Below are 7,761 nucleotides of genomic sequence, written 5' to 3'. Positions count from 1 at the left end.
TTACACACATTTCAGGCATAGCATTATGACTCCAATCCTAATGTGACATTTCAGTCAGGGGCTCTGCATTCTATGAGGCTAACAGGTCTCACTGTTTCCAAAGGCATTCTGGGCTCCAAGTGAAATCTCATTACAAAATGATTTTTCTCTGGAAGGGTCCAGGCCATGGCTCTTTGTACTTCACCCACTATTGGCATTGGCCCCTCAGGGTCTCTTTGGAGTACTGGCAATCAGCCTGGACCAGTTAACTGGGTCCTGTCCTGACTCTTACATTACCCTGAGTCAGACTCAGCACAATCCAGCTGAGTAAAATCCAGAGGACTCGCTCATCGCCAGGGGATTTGTTAGTGAATGTAAGTGCACCACACAATGAAACACTACATAGTCATTGAAAAAGTATAAATACAGAATAATCTCCAAAATATATTGCTATGTGAAAAAAGTGAGGTTACAGAACAATGGAATTTATATAGTACTGGTCATGTGAAAAAGCAGAAAAGAATATTTGTATATATTTGCATATAATCTCTAAAAATTTTTTTAATAAAATTTTAATTTAATGGGGTGACATCAATAAATCAGGGTACATATATTCAAAGAAAACATGTCCAGGTTATCTTGTCATTCAATTCTGTTGCATACCTATCACCCAAAGACAGATTGTCCTCCGTCACCTTCTATCTAGTTTTTTTGTGCCCCTCCCCCACCCCCACCCCCTCTCCCTCCTTCCCTCCTCCCATCCCCCGTAACCACCACACTCTTGTTCATGTCTCTTAGTCTCGTTTTTATGTCCCACCAATGTATGGAATCCTGCAGTTCTTGTTTTTTTCTGATTTACTTATTTCACTCCATATAATGTTATCAAGATCCCACCATTTTGTTGTAAGTGACCCAATGTCATTATTTCTTATGGCTGAATAGTATACCATGGTGTATATGTACCACATCTTCTTTATCCAGTCCTCTATTTTTTTTTTTTACAGTGATTAAAGCCTTTAAGCAAGCTCTTGGCCAATACAGCAAGAATCCATAAAAGAGTAGTGTCTTTAACATGTTCTCAAGTCCAAGTTGGCCCCAACACCATGCCAAATCCTTGAAAAATGCAACCCAACCCCAGTTCAGTCTGTTAGGAGCTGTCACAAGGAGCAGGAATCCAGGAAGAGTCCACATCCAGGAAAAGTTTGCATGGCACTGGAATTGTTGTCACCATTCTATACTTTGCAGATCACATCCAAGTCCCAATGACCGCTGCTTCTAGCTGGTAATGATTCAGGTAGACTGGAAAAGCCATCTGCAGCATGTGTGGATATGGAGCTTCTGTTCTCCTCTGCCTGGAGAGATGAGGCCAGGTTGCTTTTCCCTGGAGCTCTGCGACTGTGGCTTGGTAAAGAGAACCTTGGGATACACTAAGCTGGGTGGCAAAGGTAGATTCATAATAGAAGTTGGCAAAAGGGGGAAAGAGAGCTCTAAATTAGAAGTAGGTCCCAGCCTGAAATATGAGTGGGGCATTGAGGTAGGAGGAATAAAGAAAACACTATATATTAGACAAAGCAGCAGAAAATAGGACTATCAACACCCACAACAGAGATCTTTTTTTTTTTTTTGTATTTTTCTGAAGCTGGAAACGAGGAGAGACAGTCAGACAGACTCCCACATGCGCCCGACCGGGATCCACCCAGCACGCCCACCAAGGGCGACGCTCTGCGCACCAGGGGGCAATGCTCTGCCCTCTGGGGCGTCGCTCTGCCGTGACCAGAGCCACTCTAGCACCTGGGGCTGAGGCCAAGGAGCCATCCCCAGCGCCCAGGCCATCTTTGCTCCAATGGAGCCTTGGCTGCATGAGGGGAAGAGAGAGACAGAGAGGAAGGAGGGGTGGGAGGTGGAGAAGCAAATGGGCACTTCTATGTGCCCTGGCCGGGAATCAAACCCGGGTCCCCCGCGCGCCAGGCCGACGCTCTACCACTGAGCCAACCGGCCAGGGCAACAGAGATCTTTTTTGAGGGAAGAATAAAAATTCTGACTATTCAGGCTAGACATAGTTAAGTGGCCCTTGTGCAAATGAGATCAGTTTACCTGCTTCTTGGAAGAAATACCCTAGGCTCGTCCACAGTGTCAGAGATGAGGCCGACAGCCCTGGGCACCTTCAGCCTTCAGTGGCAAACCCCAGCTTTCTGGGCAAGGTTAGGTCATAGGTGGCTGGAGCAGGGCTGGAAGAGACTGAACCCTCCCTTAGAGGAGCGAGGAAGAAGCCTACCTTCCAGTGTCCCTGTTTTCTCACAGCAGAGGCATGTAAGTCTGGCAGGCTTTAGCTCAATGACCTTCCTTTCCACTACTGAAGCAGGACCAGATGGCATCCTATGAGACCCCTTTGGGGTGTTGGAGCCTTTAAGGGCATATCCTAAAAGCTGGTAGTTCCCCTGATCTCTATTGGGCTTTTTCTGCCTCTTGGTATCTTAAAGGCCATGCTCAGAAGATCTCACTGAGGGGTTTGAGGATCCCCATCCGCCTATATAAATCTTTTCCATATATCTGGAGCTATTTGGAAAAAGAGAAAACAGTGTTATTAGCTGGATCAAATAAAGAAGGTAGTAATTTGCAGGAGAAAAAGATTTGGCATCTCCTGTTCATCAGCATTCAAAAGAAATTTAAATTTTTTTAAGTAAAAAGCATGATATGGTCGACCCATAGGAGTTCCAGGATATGACTCCCCCCTTTTAAAATTTTTTAAATTGACCTTAAAATATTTGCTGGGTACACTTTAATAATACCTTGACTTTAAAGATTGTAAGAATGAGAAAATACAGTAAATGCTTTTGCTCCATATGCAGGAGCATTGTCACTTTAACCAGTTTAGGAAATCCAATAATAGAACAGTGCATACAGACAATGAGCTATAACATGCTTAGCAGCCTCTCCTGTTCTGACAGAGGTTACTATAAATCCAGAATATGTATCCACTGTAACGTGGACATAGGACTGTTTGCCAAATGAAGGTATATGAGTAACATCCATTTGCCAAAGTTGTCCTGGTATGGGTCCTTGAGGGTTAACTCCAAATGAAGGGGCAGATTGTAGTATAGGACCCCTTGGACAGGATTTCCCAACCTGCCCGTGCTGCTTCCCGAGAAAGTTGAAACTGTTTACACAGGGCTGCAGTGTTCTGGTGATGAATAGTATGAGACTGAATTGCTCGATCTGTCATGGTTGCTCCAAATAATTTTCTTTTGGGTAGCTTGATCAACAAGGGCATTCCTAGGCCCTGGCTGGTTGGCTCAGTGGTAGAGCGTTGGCCTGGTGTGCAGGAGTCCCGAGTTTGATTCCCGGCCAGGGCACACAGGAGAAGCGCCCATCTGCTTCTCTACCCCTTCCCCTCTCCCTCCCCTCTGTCTCTCTCCTCCCCTCCCGCAGCCAAGGCTCCATTGGAGCAAAGTTGGCCCAGGCACTGAAGATGGCTCTGTGGCCTCTGCCTCAGGTGCTAGAATGGCTCTGGTCATAACAAAGCAACACCCCAGATGGGCAGAGCATCCCCCTCTGGTAGGCATGCCGGGTGGATCCCGGTCAGGTGCATGCAGGAGTCTGTCTGACTGCCTCCTCGTTTCCAACTTCAGAAAAATATTAAAAAAAAAACCCACAAAAAAACAAAAACAAAACCAAACAAACAACAAAAAAAGGGCACTCCCTTGTGCTAAAGCTCCAGGGATCATGGAGTGAGTTCGAGCATGTCCTATAAAACATGGAGCTCTATGTTGACATACAAGTCTTTGAAGAAGGAGGAAATGCTGCAATAGTTCATCAGCATTTGTCCCTAAGACAGCAGTCTTTATAGTGGAAACACCATAAGTAAATATTTGCTGTATGTATATAGATTAAAGGGGGAATATGGCAAATGCTGAAAAGCCATGATAATGGCATATAATTCTAGACTTTGAGCTGATTTTAAGTTGACAGTTTCAGTATAAAGTTGTCCATTGATTTGCAAGAGCGATTTGCCATTTAATGGAAGTTTCCCAGAGACATTGTTGTTGATGCTTTGAAAAAAGAAACAACAATAATTTTGAGGCTCAAAACCTATAAGCTATAAGGGTCGCCTATGCCCCTTGATAATCCAGGAGGCAACAAGATCAAACTATGGAAGTGTATTTTATGTGCTATTAGATAGTTCAATGTGCCCAAGCTGTAGCTGCTCTTGTACCAATTGAGCATCTGCCCTAAGTTTCTCCTGAGAAAGGGGCCATTGGTCTACCCATACAGGATTATCTGATTTCCAAGTAATTGGATCTGCACAATGCATTATTGAGGTAGCAGGAGCTACCAGGGCCCCTATGCTAAATTTTGGTATCCTAATCCACACCTTCTGGTATTGGGTGCCATTTGTATGGGGGTGAGAATTCCTCGCTGTTCTTTCCTTAATCCCTTGGTGGGCAAAAATCCCCGATCAAGCATCTGAGTGCTGACTAAACATTAGGACTGACAAGCAATGCTCCCATATTTTTCAAAACATCTCTACCCCACAAATTAACTGGCCATCCAGGGAGCACATAAGGCTTAAAAAATCCAGAATGACCTTCTTAATCTTCCCAATGTAGAAAACTAGAACTTTGTTGAGGGGATTTGCTCTGCCCTATATCTTGTGATTCTGTGGCTGCTGCATGAGTGGGCCAGGAAGGAGGCCAATGTAGCTTAGCAATAACAGATACATCAGCTCCAGTATCTAAAAGTCCTTTAAATTTATGCTCACATATTGCTAGTTCCATTTCAGGGCGTTCCTGAACTATTTTTAAATCCAATTGGCAAAATCAGAGGAGCCAAATCACCAATTTGCTTGGGGCCCCTTTTGCAGGATGTGGCCTGAGAAGCAGAATTAGCATCCTTATACTATTCTTCTAACTGCCTGAATTAGCCGTGAGACATATTCTTGTTTTTTTTTTTTTTTTGATTAATTTTGATGGGGTGACATTGATAAAATTGTCTTCCGTCACCTTCTAACTGGTTTTTTTTGTGCCCCTCCCCTAAAAGATTTTATAAGAAACACAATATTGTCTATCTACTAGATGGGGTCTAGATGGACCAAAACAGGGCAGAAAGAAATTTTTTTTTTCAATCTTTACCTTTCCACATTTCAACTATGTGAATACATTAGCTATTTATTCAAAAACTATTAATTTAAAAATGTCAAATAACACCACTATGATTTTGTGACTGACAGGATGGAGGTAGGCAGGAGAAGGAGAGGCAGAAGTCAAAGTAATTCTAAGACCTCTAGTTTGTTGACTGGATTAGCTAAAATATGGACCCTAAGAAAAAAAGAAAGGCTTGGGGGAAAGAAAACACTCAAACTTTGAATGTTGATGTGGAAATTCAAGAAATAAAGAAGCATGTCAAGAAAGCTTAAGAACAAGGTAGTATTTAAAATGCAGATTTGGTAAATGATTGGTTAAAGAAGATATGACATATGTATACAATCGGATATTGTGGCCATAAGAAAAGATGAAATACTGCCATTTGCAACAACATGGATGCATCTTGAGAGTATCATGCTAAGTGAAATAAGTCAGACAGAAAAGCTAAGAGCCTTATGATTTCAGTCATACATAGGTTATAAAACTGAAAGCAAAAAAATGAACAAACAAACAAGAACTGATAGAAACAGAAAAGAGTATGATGGTTACTAGAGGGAAGGGGGCTGGGATGGTAATAAAGGGTAAAGGGGTCAAATATAATATGAAAATGGAAGAAAGAAGACTTGACTTTTGGGTGGTGGTCATATTATGCACTCTACAGATGATGTATTATAAAACCATACACTTGAAACCTATATACTTAATTAATCAATGTCACCCAATAAATTTAATTTTAAAATGTGGATTTGGAGTCATCATGTTTAAAGCCATGGGAATGGATGGTTGGCTAGTCTTCCAGTTTAAAGGAGCAGAAACCTAACTCAACTTGCTTTAAAAATAAAAAGGGAAAGGGAACCTATTAGAATATATTACATGAAATCCAAGGAGTGGCACAGATAAGGCTAAATGAAAGGATTCTGTTTCTTTCTCTAACTTACAAAATAGAAACCTTTACCTCCTTCAAATCCTGATGATGTTTTTTGGGAGGCAGTTTGAGAAAATCAGCAGGGAAGGAAAGAGCAATATGAGCAGTGGTGCGAAGGCAAGTGACATTAAAGGAAAGTTTCTACCCATGATAGGAGAGCTGAGCCAGTGGGAAGAAGGAGAGTGAGGACAGAAGAGCCAGCCGAGCTCAGAGAAGCTGGCATGATGAGCTCAGGAGTACAGAGCCCTAGCGGAGCAGACACTCCTGCCCTGACCCGGAGGGAAGAAGGGACAGATGGATTTGGCTGTGGAGATGATCCAGAAGATTGCCACCAAAAGTAATAAGTCTATTACTTCCTCAAAAAACATCAAACTTTGAACTTCATGTCAAAGTGGACAATAGGATCATGCAAACAAAAATAACCAATCCTTTGCTCCAAACAACTAACAATATTATAATATATAATAAGAAAGAAGTAAACAAGTTACAGCTCGTCTCAAAACTAAGACAAACATCTCTTTTCATTAGAATTTCCAAGTACCAGGTGGAAGTGGTAGTGGAAGTGGGGTAAAGTGAAAATAAAGACCTCTGAAACTGTTTAAGAAGAATTCCATCTCCCCAGATTCTCTCCTCCTGGCTTTGACTTCGACAACAGTGAAGGGAAGTGAAGCTACTTGGTCCCAGGCATAGAAGCAAAAGTGACAGCACCTGGAAGTTCTGGGCCTGCAGAATAACAAAGACTAAAAAATGTTATGCATCGAATGGAGGAGCGGAGCAAGTACCATTATGTGGAGTAAACCCACTCTGCTATCCAGTGCTGCCTGAGGTGCCATTGTTCACGAAGATCCACCAGTTTAGAAAAAGAAGGCTGCAGACCCAGCCTGGAAGCCAGCCACTGAACCCAGTGGAGCATCTAGGCAAAGATCACTGTGTGGCCTGCTTCTGAGCTGAGGGCTAGAGGATTGGGGAGCAGCAGTTATAAAACTTCTGGGCACCAGGTGTGGGGCTTTCTGGCAGTGAGTGCTCTGTAACAGTCCATCTGAAACCACAGTGGCTTAAAACAATACCAATAAAAAATTTTCTTTGTGAAACTGTGACTTAGCATGGCTCATTGGGGATGTCTGCTGGTGTCAGCTGGGGCGGCTCAGCTGGAGCCAAGGGACTCACTTCCAAGAAGGCTTGTTTATAAGGATGGCAAAAAGTCCCTTGCTGTGAGTTCTTCTCTGTGAGGTTTCTTGATGGATTGGCTTCCTTGCAGCATAGTGGCTGAGTTCTTAAAGCAACAATCTTAAGAAATAAGAGTAAAAGAGAAACAAAAATTCTTTTATTCCAAATAAGTCTGAAAACTGCCAATAAAACTGCATAAAAATATTGAAGACAAAGACGTAGCCAAGAGTTTAAGGTCTAGAATTAAGATGGAGAATAGAACATAATCACTAGCTCTTCCTTCCAAACATCATTAAAATAATATTTTAAGAACCAATGAATCTGAAAAGATAAAGAGAGTAGGAGAAACAAAGAACAAAATTTCAGAATTTTTAAACCAGAGACTTAAAAAAACAAAACAAAACTGAGCCCTGAGCCAATATTTGGGAAACCTTAAAGCCAACATGGTTTACAATACATATTTTAAAAAATATGTCAGGAATTGGCTGCATCTGTGACCAGTGAAAGTGGGGGTGAGCATGGCAGAGTGCTTTAAATACGGTCAATTGA

This window comes from Saccopteryx bilineata, chromosome 2, assembly GCF_036850765.1.
Source record: "Saccopteryx bilineata isolate mSacBil1 chromosome 2, mSacBil1_pri_phased_curated, whole genome shotgun sequence".
In the NCBI taxonomy this organism is placed as follows: Eukaryota; Metazoa; Chordata; class Mammalia; order Chiroptera; family Emballonuridae; genus Saccopteryx; species Saccopteryx bilineata.
Note: the sequence above shows the minus strand (reverse complement) of the source record.